Raw genomic sequence first — 24,823 nt, forward strand, 5'->3', positions numbered from 1 at the left:
CATTTCTCTCGCCGTTTTCTCATCCAGGCGGCACTTCCCTACAGATACACAGTACCATAGCAGTACCTATATAGATACACAGCAGGGCACAGTCACCCCCCATCTTTTTTTTTTTTTTTCCTGACTTTTTCTCTTCAACTACGTCCCCCTTTCTTTTATTCATCGCGCGCCCAACCAACTCTCGGGCGCACACACATACATGCGCGTTGGGCAAAAGGGGGTGGGTGGCAGAGCGGGAGGCGAGCAAAAAGCTTTCTCGCTTTTCCTGCCTCCCCCTACCCCACGTTCCTTTCCTCTCTCTCTCTCCCCGTCTGTATACACATACATCCGAATGGCAGTGGCGGCGTGGCCAGTGACGCGTGTGCGCACGCAGGAGGAAAAAAACTCGTCTTATTTATGTGCTGCCTGATATTGCTATGGGTACACATACATACCACTGCACGCGCGCCGCTAAATCGATAGCGCGCGCGAATAATCACGCACGTAGGGATGAGTGGCACAGGGGGTGGATGTACACATGCGTGCGCTTCTTCCGTACGTCCGTCTGTCTGCCCGTCCTAAAGTACATATACCCATCGGCAGTCGAACGAGCCGGTGAGCCCACGAGTCTAGAAATTTCCGGGTGTACAAAAGTAAGGTGCCGCAGGACGGCGAGCTCTCTCCTTTCGATTTTCTCAAAAGCTCGGTTTTAGGGTTCCCTACAGCGAAAATAGGTCGACTGTCCGGTGTAATTACCGCGCGAAAGGAGAGGAAGCTCCCTCTTAACTCGCCACCCCGTAGCAGCAGATGGTTCCCGAGCAATCTCAATTTCTAATTGAAGGATTCGGTGCGCGTGGATTACACGGGAGGGGGGGGGGAAAGGAGACGTGGCCCCGACGACTGAAAGGGTTGCCCGGGTCTTGGTTGTAATCTACGAGTAATTTCGCACCCACCCATACGCTCGTGCTCGCGGAAGCACTTAAGTAATTTCGCGGCATTAACGCGCCCCTCCCTGCCTTGCTTACACACGCGCGTAACTCTTCTTCGCTTCTTGGCTTCTGAAACTATAACTCCCACTTTGCTCGCCCTTGAATATCCCTCGTGCATGTGCCTCCTCTCTTTATCTCTGACTCCTCGGGCTTCTTCATCTTTCATCCGCGTTTTGGTGATCCAGCTTTATATCTGTGGCGTGGGGTGCTTCGTGAATATACGCTCCATATATGTATATATATGTATATTGTATAATCTCTTCGGCTCCCGTTCGCTACCTTAGTCAGATCAAAGACATAACTGTTATTGTTAAAGTACCAAAAGCTGGGGTCTCGGTGCGAAAACTTGATTCCACGAATTTTCAGGAAATTTGCGCATAGTTGTGTGTATGATGCTTGGATATATAGTCGGGGTAATGGATTTACTGGTTCTCTTTGATGAACCAAATGTGCGGAAATGTAACGTAGCGAGTAACTTTGTCGCATGACGTTAATCCCCTATCTGGGGGTTGATTTTGCCTACCTATACAGCATGAGCCGTGTGTTATTTGGTTTTTTTTTGTTTTGCTAACATTTCTTGTAAGCATTAGAGAAAAACTTAAAAGTCCATAACATACCTCAATCAACCACTGCGGACAATAAGATGCGCGCATACACTCTTAAAGGAAGACTTTGTGACATTAATTGGTGTTCATTAAAAATAAATAGGGGAATTAATAAGTAGCCACGAGACTTACAATTCTGAAAAAGTCATAGTTTTTCAACGATAAGGAAGACTTGATAATTTTTAAATTTCATGGCTATGACATTGTTGTTTTTTTTGTTTGCTGTTTCTTTTCAGTAGAAAAATGACATTTTTTGTGTTAAATGCGTTTTTAAGGTATAAAACCTAATGTAATAGCCTAACGTCAACACCTAACACCTAACACCAAAGTCAACGGAAAATCTCAAAAAACTATTAGTAGAGCGTTAATACTACTTTAAAATTATGTATTTTATTATCTAAATACTCATATAATGGTAAGTGACGTTACTAATTAGATGAACCTGGGGAATGCATGTTCCTTTACTACCACAATGCGATACTTATGATTCCTGTTTGAAGTTGACGGCTTGTATAGTTCAAGTAGTGCACGTTCGAATCATAATTTAAAAAAAGAGACGCTCAAGCTTACACACTAACAAAAATTGAAATTGCTGCTTAAAATAATTTTTTTGTACGACCAGTGTGAAAAAAAAAAAAAAAAAAAAAAATGAGAATAAAAGTATAAATAAAAACTCAAGGTATGTGTAGTTCATTTTTTAATAAATAAATCTCTTTGAAACAAATGCGTATTTAATTGAACCCATCATGTTACGTTCTTTTTTGTCCGGCACAAGTAAAATGTTTATACTCCAGGGTTGAATTAAAATTAGTATGAAAATAATGATGATGTACTTTTCATGATTCATAAATAAAATGACAAAGATAAACGTTCGCCAAGCGCAGGTAAGTACGAAGAAAAAAGTTAGCTTGGGCACATCTCCGAGCACTCGCTAACGGTATTAATATTTTAGCCAGATGAATTTTCTACCACTACCACCGCCACCTCTATACTACCTTTACCATCACCGACATGTCAACTAGCAACAGCAGCGTCGGGAAATTCAAAATGGTTGAGGGGTGGGGTGATGCAATAAAATTTCTCTCTTCACGGTAGTCGAAGAAGCTTCAATCGTGAAATGGGTGGCTTTGCTCTGCCACAAATTCCTCAAAATATACACACAAACGATATACATTATACATGCTAAAATCTCTGGAAAACAGTACGTCCTATAAAGGAGACCAAAATTTTGGAAGTTTTTTATTGTTTTCAGCTTGGTCTGTTCGTAAGAAATGCCCTGCAGTGCAACATTTATTTTCGCCCTGAAAATGATACTCAAAGAAGAATAGTAGCGTTAACAAAATGATTTTTTTATCATGCCTGAAACCTTACAGTTTAGAATGATTTGAAATTCTCTGACAAAAAGAAATCTAAAGAATTTGAAACGAGTCACCTGTATATGTGATTCAAGTTCCTTTGTAAGTTTGAATCTTCATCGTAATAAATGTCATACTTTACATTATGGTTTTACTCAAAACTTGAATCTCATTTTTCGTAATAAGTAAATAATATCTCTGAGTTCATATTAAATCTTGTTTGGATACGCTTCTTGACAAAAAAGTTGAATTTCACCTAGAGTGAAGTTACAACAATAACAAACTAAAGACAATAGCTACCAAAAAAAAATGAGCTTTTGAGCCCGAAGGGTTGTATGCCAGGGAAAAATTTTTATTTATAAGTAGTGGCGTGGTACTGGGAGGGAGGTGACCGTAAACATAAATATCAATGTGTATATTGCAAGTATAGCTCTGTCTCGTTCCTCCATATCAGCATAATGTATAGTTAACCTCTCGTTTCTCCAAAAGCGCGAGGGTAGTTGGATGATGGTGTGTATGTGTTTATACACGGGTGTAGAGGAAGAGAAGCGAGTAGGAGTTAAAGAGGGAGGGGTTACGGAGGAGCACGAGATTGAAATGAAACTACCCGATAGGAGAGTTTCTGCTGCCGGCGGCTTTTCCGAAGAAAGATTAAAATGCCCCCGATAGGGAATTCGAGGGTACATATATATACATGTATAAATGGGGAGGGACGAGGTAAAAACCTATAAGGACTGGATGGCTGCTGGCTGGCCGGATGAATGGTCGGGATAAAAGTTGGTACTGCCTCGAACTTTCGGAAACTGATTCGCAACGTCGATTTCGCTTATATGTATGTGAGTAAAACTCGCTGTCGAGACACCCGAGAGTCTGCTATGCGCTCTCAGATGATTGGCTTTTTTGCATTTTGGAGTTTAGACGGCCCATCAGATAAAACTTCTTGCGCTGATGCTTTTCCCTCTCTTTTTACTTATTGCACTTGGCTTTTCTTGATTTCTTGTACAGTAACTATAAGGGACCTGAGATTATGCACGGGTTGTTTAAGCGAAGCGTCACCAAGTGTATTGGGCTGTATTGTCTGCGTATCTGCAACTTAATCAAAGCAAGATAATTATACGCCAGAGAACATCGCGTGCCCGTATTTATTTAACCTTCTACCGGTATATTTATAATAATAAACTGTCTTCCGTACAATAGGTTTTTTTTAAAAACTCTCCATCACATTTACATTTATTGGTACTTATTTATCATGCCACCCTGTATTTGTTATAAAAATTAAAATGTTTGTAAGTTCAGGAATTGGAATAATTGTAAGGAAAGTCAATTAATTTGATATGGATGAAACTGATTGTTTATTTATTAGCGTATCGATTTAGCTTTTTTTTGAATACTCAAATACTTTTCATTTTAATACTCGAATACTTTTAATAAACTTTTTTTTTTAATATTGCACTATTTTTAGCTAGAATAATGTTTGTTAATCACAGCAGTAAAAATTGAAAAAATTTGTTTGCAAATATAGCACATACAATTTTACAAAATAATACTTTCTTTCGAAATATTAAAAATTATCAATAAAATAATTGTGCCGAATTTTCGTTACGTTGATAAAAATTTCAGCTTAGAGTTGATGTTTTGGTTCAATGAATACAAGTATTGTTCAGTTAATTTTTTACGCACCAAAGTATATTCTAATTTAAATTTTTAATAAATCATCATTGCAACATTTGCCATTAGAAATTTCTAAACGTACGAGGAGACTACCTGATATCCATACAATAAATAAAGAAAAATATTAAAAATAGATGTACGTAAATTAAAAATAAACATTTGTACTTTCATATGCTCAAGTATCGCCCTGTTACACCACTAATTATTCGAATCACACCGTACAAACATCTGAAGCTATAGAAGGTAAACGACGATTAAGCACTCCCTCCCTTGTCCCCTCATTCTCTCAATGAGCATAGTACAGTGACAAAGTCAACGATCGTCTCTTTAGTGCCATTTCAATAGATGCCCGGTCGTCTCAATTAATTTGCTAACAAGATTGTAACGGAGAATGAGAGCCAGCCAACTATATCAATGCTTGAAAAAAAAAAAAAAAAAAAAAAAAAGTAACAGCTTTCCCATTTTTTCTCTCCCATCGAGCAGGCCGCTATTTATTTTCTTAGCAAATTACTCGAGAGAAAGACGCTCGGACGTGCGGCTTCCAATGAAGGGGGTCGCAAGTCGCTACTGGTGGTGCGGTAATGGTGGTAGTGGTTGCGGAGAAGGAGTGGGTGTACTGAATGGCTAGACGTTTCCGTCCCTCTCGCACCAAGAGTTAAAGACGTGCCTTCGCAGCCAGCCACCTGTTGAGACGTTCTTATAATTAATTCCATTTCACACCGTCGCACACTTTTGCCTCTCTCTTTTTCTCTCTCTCTGTATAATATCTCTCTCTCTCTCTTTAGCCTGTATAACGGACTACGTGCCCGCTCAAAAGTAAAGCAGCCCTGGAATAAGTATGTATAAGCGAGCTCTTTTGCTTTTAATGTATCTTTAGAGATACGCGGTTGACTTTATTTGCTTTTTTTTCCTTTTTTATTACTTTCTTTCGTTTTACGACGTTTCACGATACCACGAGATAAAGACTTAACTGTTTGATAAACTTCCTACTTTTTTCATGACCTTGTTCACCTTTGGACTCGTACTGATTCCATTCATTCTAAGATGAATATAATAACTTTTATACATTAATCATTTCTATAAAACAAGATGGAGGTTGGGAAATGAATTAGTTCTTTAACAAGTTCTGTAGATTTTTTAATTCCTTATTTTCAAGTATAACTGTATGGTAAATATTGGATTTCTTGCACAATGAGATCGTTATCATGTTAAAAAGAGGCTTTATCGAGACGACTAAAACATTTATTTCAAACTTCATTACTTTCAATCGATTTTGATTCTGAAAATTTTCTTTAAATTCGTTATACTATTTTGTTCAGAGTATTTTATATTGAAAAATTTTTTTCAATTATACGTTTTCACGCATACACTATGACATGAAAGTTTTTACACGTATAATTATTTTCACTTAGAATTCCTTACGTAGAATAATTCAAAGAGTTAAATAAATTTTGCGATACACTGAAATTAAATAAGAATTTTAAAAAGTTAACATGCTCGTCGAATTTTTTTCTATTATTTATAGTTTAAGCACTCAGACATTAAAAATTACGAATTAAAGTTTTTTTTCGCGCAATTACAATTTAATTCATTATTTTTTGAATAAAGCTTTGTAAAACTATGTGCCTTGTAGTATTTCTATTATTGTTTAATGTTTAGGTATACGTTTTTTATACGTAGTTAAAAAAATATTTTATGGTTTTACATTCGACCTTTTTTTCGTGACTCCGAAGAATTGCAAATGTTTTAAGTTGCAATATTTACATTTAAACATAATTTTTCAGAAACGTTTGTACATCAACCCAATGTTAATGGTTTTTCAATTTTCAAACACTTAATTGTAACTCGGAATAAACATTCCATGATTATTAAACTACAAAAAAAATTTTTTTATCCTTGAAATGTTTCAATTCTTTTAAAAAAGATCCAAATAATATATACTACACATATTACTAACATTTTTTTATCTATAGACCATTTAAATGCTTGTATACTTGCATCACATTCACATAGCCATACATGGAGGTACAGATAATTTAAGCGTCACGCATCGCACCATATCAATAAAAACAGAATAGGTGAACAGAGTAAAAAAGAAAAGGAAAAAGAAAATCAATAACCCATACAGAAATATGCTAATTGAAGGGCCAGAGGCGCGACACGTCCCATTCTATACATTAACCGAGAGTGGAGTCGTCCCCTCGGTAAACAGCATCGCACGCCAGTCGAAATTTATGAGACACACTCGACGTCCGACCTCCTTAGCTATCTCTCCTCGTGACGATTGATTAATTGATCACCCAGGTTGTATCGTCAGCCCATTGTTAAGCAGCCATACTGGTCCTGTAACGCATACCTTGCGCGCTTTTTTTTTGTTCCTATATATATGCGTATAATATATATATATATTTATCTGTGTACGGTTGCGGTGAGCTCTTGTGTATTTTATGGCTATGTATAGTTGAATGGATGAGAAAAGAACTGCACTGATGCCATTCAGGACGAGAGACACTATGTATGGGTGATGGAGCTGATTTAGTGGATGGGCTCTCTTCTCGAGGAGACACACGATTATCACAATTGTTGATGAGATGTTTGCGAATCGTAAAGCACTTAAGTGCTGTTATGTATGTACCTTTAGCTTTATCGGTGATTTCTTTATTATCATTTTTAATAATTAGAATTTTTCAGTAAACTTTTATTTATTAATTTTTTTTTTTTTTTTTTTTTTGTCTTAAGAATTGAATAATATTCGAGATTTAGAATCATAATTTTATTTGTGTACAAAAGTTAGAGTCACAAAATTTTTTAGCGTTCTCGAGCGTTCCTTTGTTTGGCAGATTTTTTTTTGTACTCCTCTTTTTATTTTTTAAAATTCATCATGAACTACATGTACAAATAAAATACAAAATTAGATTAACATCGTTATCACAAATGGTTTTTTTTTTTGCGTACAAGTAACACATACTGCTTGCTGTTTATTCCGTTTATTACATTATAAATAGTGATTCATCATATTTATACTTAGTATTAATGAAAATAAAGAAAAAAAACTATATTCATTATCACACATAGTTAAAGCAATCATCGACATCTACTTATTTCCGGTTGTTCATTTTATTCAGTATGTACGAACGAGATCCGAATAATCTCAAAATACACAACTGTATATATAGGTACTCAGCGAGCTCTCGACTCAGAAGATAAGAGCTATCGCGTCAACTCTTTAAACGCTCGCTAGGTGGCAAGCGCCCAAGTCGTCCTCGTGGTCGTGGCTGTATTCGAGTATTTACGTAGTCCTGCGCAAAAAAAGCGCCACGACATTGTCTCCTAGTACGGTGTATTATTTGTACACATCTGTTCCGAAGGTCTGGTGACGGTCCCTGGAGGAGCACTTGTTCGGATGACGGTGCTATTTTTACTCTAGTCTTACGCATGGCATAGCATTGGCGTGCCCACAAGTGAAGATGTCAGCCGAGAGCACAAGTAGACTCGTGTGACAGGGACCAGCATACTAACCTGGCGCAGAGGTTAACCGTGATCAAGGAGGCGGTTCCTCCGGGGCAAGGCTCTTCCATTGCACTGTCGGTTGAGCTAAGCCCTGCGAGTATCCCTAGTGAGGATACTTCGGGCGTACAATTTTTGTTAGCCGGGAGAGCGTATTCGCTCTCCCGATCGAAATAATAAAAAAACAAGTACGTGCCATGTGCTTGTTAATCGCACGTATAGATGCATAAATATGTACACATTGAATGTGATAAGAATAATCGAACGCTTATCAAAGTTGTTTTCTTTACGCCTTTGAGCTATAGATATACTACGGAACTCATACTGATAACATTGTCCCAATAGAGATCCATGGATACCTCAATCTATTTCTTTGCGATTCATTTTGGCCCCAGTAACGCAAAGTTTTCACTAGTTTTTGCAAACCGATTGTTTATAATAACTATTTCATCAACAATTACCAAATTGTTTGGCTTGTTTTAAGGAGGTTTGGGAGAATCATTCAGAGAGGCGAGGAACGGGGAGTCCTCCCTGCCCGCGCATCTGGGCCCCCTTTACCGCGCACCTCCTCTTGCATACTCTACAAACTTTCAACTGTACGACTGTAACTGATGCTTATACTTTTGAAAATGCCTGGCAAAGCTTGATTTTTTTCGTCAAGTATCTTCCTTTTGTAACAAGGTATCTATGAATACGTTTTTTTATTCCAACACATTTAAAATATACCTTAATTTCAATTAAAAGCCAAATCAACCTTGTTCTCCCATAAGAGACCGTGTTAAACTGTCAATATTTGACAATTTTTTTCTTGAAAATTTCCCCTAGTAAAATATCTGAAAAAATTCATGTGCACTCCTAATATGCTCAAATATAACATAAATTTTTTTTGGCACGTTTCTCCATTTTGAACTTTTCTCCCAAACCTCCTTAAATATTAAAAATTTATTTTGAAAACTTTCGTAAACTATTTAGATTTAGAAGAAAATTTTTTTCATGAATTTCAATTACTCGCAATCACTCATAACTCGCAGTTGTTACTCCATATTTTCAAACCACCAGGACTTCAATTAAATTAAATTTGAAATTAAATCAGGACTTATTTATAATTTTCGATTGAAGTTAATACATTTAGATGAAAAGTTGAGACACCATAATATATAAGATAAAAAAGAAAAGTTTTTAACTTCAGGAATGTTTTTCTTCTAGAACTAAAAAGTTTGTAAAATTTTGTAAAACATTTGGAATGTTAAAATAATCCAAAGAGTCTATAGAATAATTGCTTTACACATACAAAAAAAAAGATTTGACTTTTTCAATAAAAATTGGTATAAGTTATCAATTGTCAATAATTACAGAAAATCACCTTTGTTTATCGTGTTAAAAATTCATCGAATAAAAAAAGGTGTATTAATGGACCTCCATCTACAACGGGCGCCTAAGCGTTAAACTGCAACATGATAATGTTTTTAATGTTATTTCACGAATAATTGTTCATTTGATATGAGTATAACTGGATTAAATAATTAGATTTAACAAATTTAATTTAAAAAAACTAATGAGAACACTTTATTAAGCTTCAGACTTAGACATTTCAAAGTAGCAGACAATCATGTAAATGTAGAGCTTAATCTTTATTAACCTAATTTTAATTACTTTTATCATGCAATAATTTTAATTAAAAATTGATTTAATTACATCAAAAATGTTTAAATTAAAGTTTTTGAAATCTTCATCACCTGCTAAGATCAATTTCTTATGTTCAAAACTGTATATCTTTTAAAAATAAATTAAACTTTGTTTACTTCCGGTTGCATAAAAAAATTGGAAAACATGTTGACAGTTATGTCATGTTCCGCAGAAAACATTGCGAGTGTAGGATATTAAACATTTATGAGCAAATAATTTTGAAAATCAAAATTAGTTTGTGCATTAGATTGAAAAATAAGTTTGACGGAATTTTCACAAAATAAATATTATTTTCTGAAAACTACTGTCAACCTTACAGTACATTTAAAAAAACAGTTGTAAAAATTTACAAGAATTGAAAACATACATAACTACTTAACAACTGTTTTATTTAATCTAATAGTATGTTTTCAAAGTAAATTATATTTAATTTTAGCACACTAAGAAAACAGGCATTAAATAAAGTTATTAAAAAAAAAATTTGAATAGTTTTCTAGTAAAGATGAAAATAGTGAAAAATATAATCAGTTGACCAATATAAATTTTAACAGCTAAAATTTTTTCTACTTCTAAGTTTTCGAGAATCTGTTTTGCATAATACAAATTTTCAGTTTTTATACATTTTATTGGGTTACTTTGTAATTAAAATTGACATCACCTCATTTTATTGACGATTTATTGTAACTTAAGTCCACTACTTATTTTATACTAACTTGATAATAGATCAGGTTTAATTTTACTTCGTGCGTATTGCGTACATTACTAAATATTCCATAGAAATTAAACAACGCTGAATACTTTCACGTTATTTTTGGGAACTCAATTTCGATTTCAATAATTTTTTCTTAACATCCATCGAATTCAAAAAGTAACATGTGGAAAGATTATAAGAACAGTTTCTGTTTGTTTTGATTTGATAGATGAGAAAAAATTTTTTTTCATCAAAATGAGTTACTTTTCGTAACTTGTTTAAAAAAAAAATTGGTCAAAGAATTTCAGACTACATTTTTATCTCACAAATTTAACTGTACTTTCTTAAAAAGTTGCATATTTTTAACAAGGTGGTTAAAAAAAATTTCAAGCGAATTAATTTTCCCGGTCAATTGATGATTCCACCAATCCAAGTGAATCCACCCTATCCACTCATACATACTAGGAAAGCTGTTCATCGGCGCCGTATAGATGTGCATTTGTGTACGACGTGCGATGTCGTTGGTGGCCGGGTGGCGTTGCTGTTGCTTGCGGCCCTACTCGCAGTTTGACATTCAACCGTTAGATGTCAAAGCTTCAGGTCGTTGTGGCAACGAACAGAAAACGTTGATGCTCCCAAAAGTGTATTCAAAAGTTGCGCTTATAACAAGGCAGTATCAGCCCGTCTCGGCATACTTACCTGGCGCAGAGGTTACCGTGATCAACAAGGCGGTTCCTCCAGGGCGAGGCTCTTTCATTGCACTACGATTGGGCTGACCCTTGCGAATACCCCTAATGTGGGTATCTCGGGCGTATAATTTTTGTTAGCCGGGACTGCGTTCGCGCTATCCCGAATAATTCAATTAAAACATAAATACCTTCAGCGGCTCTCGTAACGTTAGATAAAACGTTTCTTGCCATTTGTACTGACCTTCTGCGTTAGTACATCCTCTCATCCCTTAATTGTTTTGATTACTAATAGGAAAAAAAATCCATTTATGATTAGACTTACTTATTAGACGTGTTGTCGTAAAAGAAATTCTTTACTATTAGTCCAATGTTTTAAATGCAATAAAAAAAAAAGTTATAAACTAGATGTCAACATTTGATCTTTGATACTGAGAAAGTTACAGCAACTTTTTTTTCCGTTTCAATACATAGAGAAAAATGCGAACTCATTAATCAGTTACTTTTTTATTAAAAACCTATTTTTTAACACTTATGACCTTTCTTGTACCAAATTTGTTTCGGTATACCAAAGTTTACGTTTATATAAAACTGTTAAGTATTTAAATTTTGTTGAAAAATATTTAATAATTATCTAGTGAGTAATTGTAAGATACATACGTATCAGTCATGATTAGTAATTTGTAAGACTAGGTCAAGCTTAAAATCAAGTGTTTTACGTTGTCACAATGAGAAAATTCGATAATCAAACCAACTAAATTCGAAAAAATGTCATGTTACATGCTATTACCTCTTGAGCCGTTTATACTCCCAGCACTCGTACACATAGACGGCGGCGTGGTCAGAGTTAAAAGCTCGCACGTTCGCCATGTGTTTTGCTCTTGGTTCTATACTCTTAGAAGGCAACTTTTTTTATATTTATTTCACTTCGTAATTCTAAAATACTTTTCAAACTTTGGACAATTAAAAAAAAAAATTTTTCGTACTCATTGTTTACTCGTTTAAAACTCTTATCACTGTCCAAGTATCTGTGATTTGAAATTTTTTTACATAAAATTTACTTTATACAAAAACAATTACACAAAGTAATATCATTACAATATTATTAAATATTTCACTCTTTTCTCTGAACGAAAAGTGATGCACTTAACTACATTAAATAAAATAAAAGTTTCAACATAAAAAATTATACGTTTTAAGATATTCGGTAATGATACTTCTTTGCTCTACACACTAAGTCTCATAAATTAGACGATGGCGTGATCAAAGGTGGAAATTTCCATAATAAGTATATTGCAACTTGTTATTGATTCAAGCCTCAAAGTGAAATTTTTGGTTTACGTTTTATTTAACATTTTTTAAAAATTCACAGTTTTTGATTTACGTTTCTTGAAATTTTTTTTACTTGGTTTATACCCTTATATTCTTTATGAAATATTAAAATAGTAGCTTAATAATTGTATTAGTAAATCTATTATATAAAGTGCTTTTAACATTCATAATTTCAAATGGTAGCAGTATGGAACAATAACTATGTTTTATACTGCAACACTTGAAACGTTTTTCATAGATAAATGATTTATTAAAAAACATTTTATTAATATCTAGATTTTTAGTGATAGTAAGTAATATAGTCATGGGATAATTCATCGAGAAATTTATAAAAAAATATAATATTCATGAAAAATATAATTTACACAAAAAATGTTATTTTTATTTAATTTAAAATTTACTTTTTAGTTTATCTAAAATTGATTTAAAAACAAAATTCCTGAACTTTTTTTAATGAACTAAATTATTATTAAATTTCACAACCATTTTCACAGATTTCAAAAAGAAGTTATTTCATAATATCATTTTCAAATAAAAAACTTATTGCAGATTTGCTCACATGTGATTGAAAATTTTTTGTTTTCTTAATTTATTTATCCATAGACTTTATGCTGGCTTAATGTTTAAATATTAAAAAATTATTAGTAGCAGTAATTTATCATATTCAAGTATTTTTATAATATTTTGGGAGGAATTTTCAAGAAAGAATCTATGATGAAATAATTAAATCAAGTATTTCGTTGTTGGGTGACAAGGGAATGCAAAAAGCAACAAAAAAAATTTTTATGGAATTTTTTTTGACAAAAAATAAGAAAAAAAATGTTTAATAAAACAAAAGAATTTCGCAATAAATAGAAATCATTCGTTGTATCTTAAATATTTTATAAATATATTTTGACACTGCTTTTTAAGAAATAATGCAAGTCAGAAATTTTTCATAGTATGTTTCATACCTCATATGTATATTTAGTTTTACCACCGACCGTTTTGTGTAGTGAGTACTTGGCTGTAATGTGGCTCATTAATTTATCCTCTTCATTGTATTTCTAGTTTAGAAATAGTAATTTTAAAAATGTATCACCTGTTTTTCTGTGATGGATTCATTAGGCTGTAATAAGCAGTTATTAATTTAAGGCTGTCGGCGGTAAATGCCTATTATAATGATATTAAATATGTCTCTTATAAAACTGTCGTTAACTTAGTGCTCTTGATAAAATTTGAATAATACATTTTTTGAATTTATTGTTCACTTTGCTAATGAATTTTCGGATCTTTGCCGGTGTAAATGTTTCGTGAAAATTGAGTTTTCACTACTTGACGATTATTCTTATAATTATATTTTTTTCTCATATAAAAACTAATATACTTTCATAAAGTTCTAAAAGATGGTATTGAATGTGTTGTTTAACAAAGAGCAAGTAATTGTTTCAGAAAAAACTATCTTCATTTATCCAAGTTCTAAATTAACTCTAATTTTCATCCTTTTCGAAATAAGTATAGTAACCTTTGTAATGAGTATCATTTTTATTGTTGAAAGAATATAATTTGCGTAAAAAATTGAATACAAAACTTACCCAACGAATTTTGTCGCAGTGCAAAAAATATTTAACATCAACCTTTCTTAACACCTGTATTGAAGTATCATAATCTCATATGTAATTCGGAGATGTAAAACTTTTATAATTTAGTTGATTTAGAAAATATTTTTCAAAATGAATCATGAATATATCAAACTATTACTTATAAATATGAGGTTTTATACAATTCTCTATCACATCAGATACACATTTTTACTTATAAACCGTTGATATGTAAAAGTAATTGTTTAATTTTTGAATACAAGGATATTAAAAACAATTCAAATAGTAAAATGTATTTGATAGATAAAGAATCGAACAATATATACCTCTTCTATGTAACGATAGCCACTACTCTACAATGCGTGAACATGTTGTAGAGGGGCGATAAACTGACGAGTTGCGCGTAGTGTGATAAAAAGTGAGGTGCAAGCTGTCGTTCGAGTAACATATCATCAGAGAACGGTTAAGATTATAATTTATAATGCCTTTCAAACATTGTGGTGCATGTCGAGGTCAGTAATTTCAATTATTTTTTTTAATTACGTGAATTAATTACTTTTCATGATTAATACTGTTAATTTTTGTTTTCTAATTTTTTTATCATAGGAGGATGTACAAAATGCTCACGTTATATTCCTTGTTATTGTAATGGAAAATGTGTGAGTGATCCGAAACCAGTACGTCAATGTCATATCGTAAAAGAACTAAAAAGAAGCAGAAGCTAAAGTCTCTCATCGAGAAGGTAACGAGCATAAAATTTTAATCTCAATAATTGTCATATTCATTCAGTAGATTAATTATTACTATTTGCTAGGTTATCAAAAGTTTCCACGTTTATTGCTGTAAACAATTTCCGCAACTGTAATCATGAAGTAAAATAACAACTTGTAGCAGATGGGCTGCATTATTCAAGTGAATGAGGAATGACCAACTGTAATATAAAATGTTGTATGGATTTAATATAAATTACAAGTGCTTATTATCAAAATATATAAAGTGCATACATCAATAATTGTTTGATTTTATAACTGTGGCAATAGAAATAAATACAATTGTTCATTGCACCATGCATAGAAAATTTTACTGCACAATACACGTCAGTGGCCACATTTACTTTTATATTTATCTAAAAAAATTACTTACAATGACTTTTATGTACGATCCACTATGATAAGGAATTGTCGTAGTTTAAAAACAATTAAACGATATATTTGACTCACTTCAAAAAATAAAAAAAGCAAATAAATACAATGATTCTAGACTGAGCAGCTCCTCACGTATGGTTTTTGAGATATTTCAAAGATGCTATTAGAGTAATTGAAATCAAATCGCCTTCATGAACATTTTTTTGAGTGAATCAGTCGTATAAATCATGTAAAGATGGGCATAAAAAACCAATCTAATGTAAAATTCATCAGTATCGATATTTATTAATATTTGTATCAATGTTTAAATAAAGTTACGCTGCACAGTCACATAAAAAAATTATGTTTTTGTTCAAATAAAAAAAAATATATTTCTTTAAAATATTTAATCTTTTTTCGATAAATCTCAAAATAAATTGTAAGCAATAAATGTTTAAATATTTTTTTTTTTCCCATGAGAAATTTAAGGTTTTAAACATTATAAAAAATCTATTAAAGTGTCTTTATTTTTCTTCGACAAATAAGTAATTGAAAAACATATTTTTTTTATAAAACCTCCAAAAGATCCGAACCTTTTTTACGAGAGTAAACGAGAAACTTCAACTTTAAAATGAAGGAAGTTTTTTAAATAGAAGCAAAACAAGTTACGCCGCGAGTTACGCACAACAAGTAGTTGTTGGCATCATCGTCTGCGGCAAACCAAATTACCCACCTTTATTGCATCAATACTTTTTATAAACCACACTGACGTTGCTACAATAAGCCAGTAAAAGTTATTTCCTGTAAAATTTAAATCTGTCGTTTTCCATTCGTTTTAACCATAAGCTTAAGATTAGCGACCAAGAACAATGAAATAATAATCCACTACTTCATATTTGACTTTTTAAATTCTTACGTGACTGCATAATAGATGTATATTTTCTAATGGAGTAAATGCTCCATATTGTTGTTCTTTTTTCATTTACATATAAGTGTAAGTAGATATAGTAAATGAAAATTCGATCAGACGCGTAAAAAATGAGTTAGTAGAAATGGATAGAAAGAGGAGAAAGAGAAGCCATGAGTGACATTTTCGACAATGATGTTCCTTCGTAAATGAACGCTGAGCTTAATTTTGTACATACGCATCAATACGGGCGTTCTACCGAAAGTGAATCGTAAACTACAATCTCTGAATCTGCCATCCAATTAGAGTAACTGTTTTACAGAGTCATACAATAAAATAACACCTTCAATACTACCTACGAGTCTTTTTGTGGGAGTGTACAATACCGTACGAATAGTTACTCAAACAACTAAGCATCCATAAGATAGCTCTGGAGAAAACGTAAAATCAAAATTTTTCAGCGTCAAAGGGCAGATAAAAATACACATTTGAACGAGCATCACCTATACGTCATAACGCGGGGTATTTAGGAACTGGGAGTTCCCAGACGCGTTACGTGCAGTGAAGGGCTCTTGGCCCCCACATGCATTTGAATAATACTTTTGACTGCAATTCGTTACCTTGAGTCGCTCTCCGTCCTCACAATTGAATTCGGCACAACAGAAAAACCTATCAGGTTTCCTCATAAATTTCGTTTATTTTGATACTCCGTTGCCTGGGGGATGTATTAATCATTTCTCGCGTCGGATATTGCATAAACAAGTTCTTAGCGCCACTGAAGTACTCAAAGGGACAAAGGGGCAGACAAAGAAAGGCGAACACGAGAGCGTCGATCAATCACCACGTAGGGTACTGCGCTTGGGGCTTAGATTGTCATCGGCAGGTATTAGGCACTTTGACCGCGGAATTGAACAGAGCTCGATACTTTTTTTGCTTCTCAAACCTTTGAGCACATACTTGCGGAGAAAGGTAATTTTATGATTTATAAAAATGTAAACGTTATAGCATAACCGTTACAATTAAATTGCCGTCGGCACTTTAAAACATTGTACCAATGATATGCTCTCGTAGAACTTTTCACAAGGAACCCCTAGCCCCTTGTGGTGAAGAAAGGACGAATTTTCGGAATTTCATGTACTTATCGATCCCCTTTTACGAAAGCAAAGAGTAGGTACCTTCCATTGCTTTAACATATGCAATCTTCTCTCGAGGGAAGGAGGACGAAAGGCAGGAACTTTTACTTGGCGCGCTCGACGAAAGCCGCGCGTCGCGTGTAGGTGAAAAGGGGATAGGACATACGCATTGGATTTCCATAGAAAACTGGGGAGCGGCGAGGCTTTCTCTCCGACTCGCTCCCGCGGAAAAGTGCTGCTGCAAGTCTGCGAAAGCTCAAAAGCTGGTAAAGCCCTCGGTCGGTCCCAGCGTTTGAATAAAACTTTCCCGATAGCTCGAGCTCTCGCCTTCCATTTTTCTCGCGTGTGCTCTGTATACCTATATACCCCCCTACTTGGCGTTGTCCTTTATATAATTGTGTGTGCAACTTTGTTATCTCGCTGTACGTATCTTCAAATTTCTGCTCATCGATAAACTTTTTTTAATACTATTTATACAAATAAAAAAATAAGAAAAGTATAATAGAATCTTTTTTAACTAATCTGCAATAATCTGTAGAGAAATCACGATTGTTTCTAAAACTGTTTTTATTGTCCGGTTAAAAAAGTAACCAGCGTCATTTACACCACCCAACCGTACAAAACTGAAAGTTAAGCTTGCGCGAAGAAGTGAATTTTTCATCCTCTGTAAGCGAACAAACAATCCAGCGTTTTGTCGTCGTTGTCCTTGCAGTTCTTATCTTTTCATTATTATTTTGTATAAATTAATTCTCAGATTATAACAAACTTACTAAATAGGCGAACGAATATGGGATGAAAACGAAGATCACGTTCTATAATACTTTGATTCATTGTAAGTACTTTTGGGCCCAAAATGTAGTTTGTACTCGATATTACTTTTCTTTTTTTTCTCTCTCTCTCTCTTTTGCGTACTGTGTGTAGAAGGGCCGGAACTTGTACATATTCCTGTCTCTACACGTGTCTGTCAAGAATATACGCTTTTATTGATCGTGAATGAATGTGCGAGAAAACCATCGAGAGATACATGCGAAAAGTGCTTCTCCTCCTATTCTCTCCTCCTCTTCTGTGTACACACACCGACGTGCTTGACTTCCCCCCCCTTTTTTTTTTCTTTTGCCAGGGCGAACAAACGAGTCGCTCGCTCGCGCACTCATCTGTCGTTCCCTGACAGATTTCCTTGATTTTGTTTTTTTTCTTATTTTTTATTTCATAATAAAAGAGTACGAACACGTTTATAAGGAGTGCATTCGCTTGTAAACGAGCAAGCTGAGGAAAAAACAAGTTTTGACGGAAAAATAATAGAGTGATGAAAAGTTATTCTCTTTTTGGTGGGTTTTACGTTTGTTTATGACTGAGGTTTCCATTACAGGTAGTCGAGAATAGGGTTGGTTCAGAGGGAGGTATAGTAAAGTTATTTTTATTTTATTTGTTCATACAAACTGATATTTGTATTTAACTTGCGTCCACTAACTGTTTATGTTACAAGTCAGGACTGTTACCTTTTATTCATTTATTGTCAGTCCAAAGCCCCAAATTATTGTTTATGCACTATTGATTATTTTCAAGTTAACTTTTCGATCGGCATGAAAAAAAAAAACCAAAAAACAATTTTAAACTAGAACAATAATGATGATAGTAATAATTTTACTAACAATAATAATAATAAAAGTATAAAAATAAATATCAGAGTAAAAATACAATACATGTGGGTAAACAATAAAATATTTATGTGTGGAGCAAGAGTTTACAGCATTCAAACTAAGGATATGTTTAGGAATAAATAATATTGAGCATAAATTGTAATCTATAAGGTGTAATAAATTAAATGCAGTGTAAAAAATATACGTAGCTCATATTAAAACATCCTCCAATAAAAATGCAATTTCATCGCGGTACTTAAAAAAAATGTAGCTTTTTAACAGTAATAAACTCTTACAATATTTAACAGATTTGTGGTAAAATTACAAAGATAAATACGAATTTCAAGATCCACAATTTCATTTACCTGTAATCCTGAACGCAATCCCATGAATGAGAATATCATCTGAAAGTTGCCTCAAAAGATGAATGCACTATGACGCACTCGTTCTTAATAAAGTCTACAACGCCCCTCATTCTCGCCACCACCTTAATCTTTTACCTCCCACTCTTATGTCTCTCCCGATGTCCGCTCCAAATTAAGACACCGTGGATTGAAAGCGTGGCCGTTATCACATATATATTCCCGTCTCTGGGAGGTTCCTCGCTCCTCTCATTTTTTTTCCAACGGAGACAGCAAACACGTGCCCCGCTGCCGTAGGGAGGCAGGAAAAGGAAAAAGCCAGAGCGTCGGCGACGCTTCTTTTTTCCACTGCTCCCGCTACTGTTGCGGATCGATGCGCTTCATGGGGGAGACTTTCTTTCTTTCTCTCTGTCTGTATGTGTATATATCTCTCTCTCCGTCTCCTTTCATCCCGAGCAGACTTGGTACATATACCTCATAGGCAGCCAGTTGCGATGCTTCTCAATATGGACGCGCGACTTTTGCTCCTATACATTGTACTGGAGTAAATTGTATGGGTGCCTGTAAAATTTGTATATCAAGTGTATACTGTACTTGGGAAAAATAAATAGGCATCGATGCCTTCAACAATGGCGAGTGAGTTAGGTGTACAATTATTGTTTTATTTGTCTCTTTTTACTTTTTTTTTTTTTTCTATTAGGTATGATGACGTTTAAATAAAAGACGCATAAGATCTGCAAGAGGCTGGGAAACTTCATTTAATATTTTGGTGACTTTGACTGCGTCGTATTAATGTTGATTTTTTTTATACAAAACATATTCTAAACTGATTTATTCAAAAGAGTTTTAATATACATATACGTACGCAGAACTTACGTAAATCTGGACTTTGCTTTTCGCAATCGGACTAGTTTGACAATAGGGAAAATATAAAATTAGATACCTGCTGTTATTCATCAACTTAATATTTTTGCAGATCAGTTAATATTATTTCGAGCTTCTGCTCTTCCAAACTGCAAGTAGACCTACCTGTAAATAAAGTCTTGATAAAATTCGCATAAACTAATTACAATGTGAAATATGATTCCCGATCCTCATTTTTCGCATCTTCCCAAGTTTAAAATCCACAGAGTCTCTGCTCGTCGTCTTGAAATCGCTCCCGACGGTATAATCGTCGCTTGTTACGAAGATGAAAAATCTGCAAGCTGGCAGGTGCTCGCTCGAAAATTTCTCGATTCCATTACTCGCCATCGGTCCGATCGTCCTTGTGGGGATGAGCGGTGGTGGCGAACATTATAACCAGACGGGAGCCTGGAATATTAATTCAATAACGTTGATGAGGAGTTACAGCGGATTACAATGCCCAAGGAGATGATGTCGCATAACGCAATCGACGGAGGTCTAATTGTTCGGAGGGAATAGCAGCGTCGAGATGGCGATGAGGGAGTTGGCCTGCCGAGGGGGATGATAATTATTGTTGCCGCAGTGTATAGCTGTGCACTGTTCAGCGTCATGTTAATCGAATTAACGCGCGATCGCAGTTTTTTTTTACAATATTTCAAATTACTTTCCTAGTCAGTTTAACAAAGAAGTTTATACATACATATTCACAAAAGACTCACGAATACATGGGAGCTCGCAATTATTTAATTTTACACTTCATTACCCTCTTTGCGTACAGCATGATCTGCGACGGTCGTGGGGTGTGAGGAAAAATTTGCATATCCAGTTTCTCCGCGTCTTGTTTCTCGATCGCTACTTACTTTTGTCAAGACAAAGAGCACCTGAACAATGAGAAATAATTTCTAGCCAAGCTCAGCCTCACTTGGCTCTGCTGCGCTTCTTAATTCATGCTGCTTATTAAAAATTATCGCGGCATGTCGTCGTCTCCGTACAGTGAGTTTCCATTGACGAAAAGTAGGTGAAAGGGTTCAGGAGTAAAAAAATAGAAGAAAAGAGGCGAAAGAAAACATCGGTTGATTCATCAACCGCGTCTCTGCACACACAGCGCTTTCGTACAAGCACTCCGTTCTGTCAGCAAAAAGGGCCGGACCGTTAGGGCCGGTCCCTTGCAAAACTCGTTTGATCGAATTCACACACATGCACACTCACACACGCCATTATAATATATAGGCAAATGTATGCACGCGCGGCGTTCCCATACTGCGTCCCGTAAAAGTTTGCCCCATTGTGCAGTTATTAATGCTTGCGCGCGCGAGGCCACTTCATTTTCGCCGGCCCTTATACCTACGCGTCAGCGTTACCATACGTGCATAACGTGCATGCGAGGTCTTTTTTTTTTTTCTTTCTCTCTCTTTATTGTACAGCTCTCCAGCTACCTGCGTGATACATCGCGCGCGTGCGATTCGTTCCCGCGTATGCAAATTCGCGCAAAAAGGGAGAGAAGAGCAGCGGCCCTGCGAGCGCCGACCTGCCCAATGTAATGCACAAGCGTTTGTACCTATACTCGTGTGATTGAATAGGGGTTTTCAGGCGCTTAAGGGGGGAAAATGTGGATTTTTTTTTTCCTTCAAGTTTTCGTATCTGTCGCTGTGACGCTCTATGCGAAAAGTTCGCTAATCTCGCTAATTTCTAAGTACACGGGTGATCATCATTGGATCGATTGAAAGTTGTTTTGATTCTTTTTTTAATCGAGATTTTCCAAGGGTGTACAATCAAACAACAGCTGTAAATTGTTGTTTGTCCAGGATTTTGCACTTAAACGAAAGACAATAAATAAATTAGCGAGGGGATTAACGGTAAATTTTAATTGTACAAGCCATCACACCACGAGACGAGGGCAAGGGTAATGTCGGTTTGTTTTAATGAGCGAGGCTTGCTTGATCGCAGTGTATATTTATAATGTTGATGCACAGCGAAATTGCTTTCTGGGTGGGAAACTTCGCCAAAGTTGCGATAAATCGTTTGAAAGCAATTCAATGCCGTTTGCGTCAAATACGTGCAGAACCTTTTAACGACGACATTAAGCCTCGCGGGGTTGTATCCTGCAGGGGATGAAAGTTGAGAAACTCTGAGGGCGTTAAGGCAGTTCCCTGATGTGCAGCTTGCCGCGTTGACAAGGTAGGAAATCTCCCTAGGGGTGCGGCTCGTGGGGAAATTTCACCCCTCGCCATCTGTGCCGTGACCCTTGAAACTCGTGGACACGTTGTTGTGTCGATAATTGCAGCTGCCGGGTTGTAGAATCGATTTCGGGATGAATGATACATGGAAGAATATTTTTAGATATGTACTATGAATATTTTTTTTAAAGTTATTATCTCAATTTAAGTATTAAACAAATCAAATTTTATAAGGTTTTCCATTTTTTTAGGAAAATTTAATTTTTTTACTTTCTGCAAGCTGATTATTGTTCAATTTTTTTATTCATCCATGTTACTTAATTATTGCACTTACTATAAATATTTAATTTTATACATACATGTCCATAAAATTAACTTCTTTCATAAATTAATTAATTAAATAATTATTTAATGTGTAAGTTAATAAATAAATAGATGTATAAAAAAATTTTGACTTAAATAATTTACATTAATAGTTATAAAATACAACAAAACTTTTGGAAATTTTTAAATATACGAAAATCAATTTAAATTATATACAACTTTTTGAAGTGATCATCTTACAAAAAATAGTCAATTTAAATTAACTTAAAAATAATCAACGATTGTTCAGCAACTTTAACAATAACACCTACATTTATCATTACAAATTTCATCTGGCCGTATTCAATTAAGTTATTATTTTTCTGTTTCAATTAATACAACGATTCATGTACATTATTTAAAATACGAAGCACGATTTTATTTGAAATCAATTGCCGATTTTTTCCTGGAACTTCCCTGGAAATAATAAAAAGTGAATGCATAATGAAGGTGAAGCCATTAATCACTGGGTAATTTAGTTCCACTTCATCAGTCAATGTAAAGCCAAGGAAATATGGTGGAGTGGAAAATAATATAAATTATTTCTTCAGTTTGAAATTAAATGAACCTTAAGGTTACACTAAATATTACGTACTTGTAAAATAATAGACCACTTCAGATACCTATTAGTATTTACAACTACTTATTTTTCAAATACTTTTATTATATAATTTTATGCTTGATTAATGGTAAAAAAAATACACCAGGTTAAACATTTTTCGTAGTTGAATAAAATGTTAATTATTATTACATATAATAAAAAATTATAGATATTGAAGAAAAAATAGAACCTCAAACTTATTAAAATACAGTGTACTAAAATCCTCAAGTTGTTGAACAAAAAAAAAAAAATTTCCGAAAAATCCTATAAAGTTTCGATAAACCCCTGCAAATAGAGCACGTGCGATAAATTCCGCAATCGCTACCCTTTGTTTTGCCGATGATTAAAACCATCAACATCGGCAGATTTGTTTTTTTTTAAAGTGGCTCCCGATCCGAAAAACGGACGGCAATAAAAAAAGAGAGAGTGGCAGCAAACCGTGCGAAAAATAACCCTTTCCATAAATCAATGGCATTTCATGGCGTCGGTTTTAATTTTTGCATCAAAGCTAGTCGCGGAATATAGACAGAAGGGGAGTCGAAAAAGAACACAAACAAAAAAAAAAAAAAAAAACCAAGCACCAGAGAAGTGCACGTACACATGCGCGTGCGTGCGCGTACCGCAGATAGTTGCACAGGCCATTTATTCCCTTTGATGCCCGGAGGGTGAAAATATTGGCTCGTGCACCACGAGGCTACAGTGCAGGTATGAGTATTTATATCCATCGACATCTATATCCTGTGCGTGCGTACGTTTCTCCCCTCAATTTAACGGGGAGCTGAAAAGTAAAAAAAAAAAAAAAGGGAGGGGAGAGGCTTCGATTGCCAGTAGCATCGGCTCACCGATTCAATAACCAATAATAGCCACCGATATCGAACCTGTCCTTCACAGCAGGTAACCCAGACACGCTGCACGCGTCGTCGTCTAATACCTATATCTTTTCTCCCCTTTTATCCCGATGGTGAGGCGCAGGTTGAATTAGAAAGTCTCTCTCGAGACGTCGATCTGTGATCGGCGTTTGCCTTTTCGGTAATTTATGGAAGTCGTTGGCTTCTCAACCTGCAAAAAGGGTAACACTTAATCGAGAGAGTAAGAAAGGTGAGATGATTAATGAATAAATTGTTTGGTAACGTAGTGCATCTGTCAAGGGGATCCAAGCGTATACATTATTGATGACTGTATTGCATGATGTGACTGTTTACTTTTCCACCCCTGCTACCCGTATAGTCATGTTGAGTCACTTTGTGTCATTTTTTTGTGTATTTTCTATTGTACTTATGATGAAAATTTTTAAAAGTTTATTCACACATTTTGTAATAAAAATTAAAAAGTATTTAAAAAATGTCTTTACTAAGTTGTACAATCATTTGTTGGTGGTATATATTAGTACACACTAAAAAACCATCAGTCATAGCCATCGCCTTGGCTCCGTTATCTCCATTCATACAGAAAAAACGTTGGGTTTGATCCTCTCTAAATGCTTCCTCGACGATATTTTAAATTAAAATTTGCTGGTGGCCGTGCATTTCCGC

General features: G+C 34.7%; 2 non-coding genes across 2 annotated transcripts; both read left to right on the top strand.

Annotated features, from left to right (window-relative positions):
- Nucleotides 1-8,110: 8,110 nt before the first annotated feature.
- On the top strand, nucleotides 8,111-8,274 carry LOC111643444 (U1 spliceosomal RNA). Its single transcript, XR_002759699.2, has one exon. It is a non-coding gene; the product is annotated as a U1 spliceosomal RNA (small nuclear RNA).
- Nucleotides 8,275-11,174: 2,900 nt separating this feature from the next.
- LOC111643876 (U1 spliceosomal RNA) lies at nucleotides 11,175-11,336 on the top strand. Its single transcript, XR_002759698.1, has one exon. It is a non-coding gene; the product is annotated as a U1 spliceosomal RNA (small nuclear RNA).
- Nucleotides 11,337-24,823: the final 13,487 nt, after the last annotated feature.

Source organism: Copidosoma floridanum, unplaced genomic scaffold (genome assembly GCF_036245765.1).
Source record: "Copidosoma floridanum isolate Cflo_tuat_1 unplaced genomic scaffold, Cflo_Japanese_pri ptg000013l, whole genome shotgun sequence".
In the NCBI taxonomy this organism is placed as follows: domain Eukaryota; kingdom Metazoa; phylum Arthropoda; class Insecta; order Hymenoptera; family Encyrtidae; genus Copidosoma; species Copidosoma floridanum.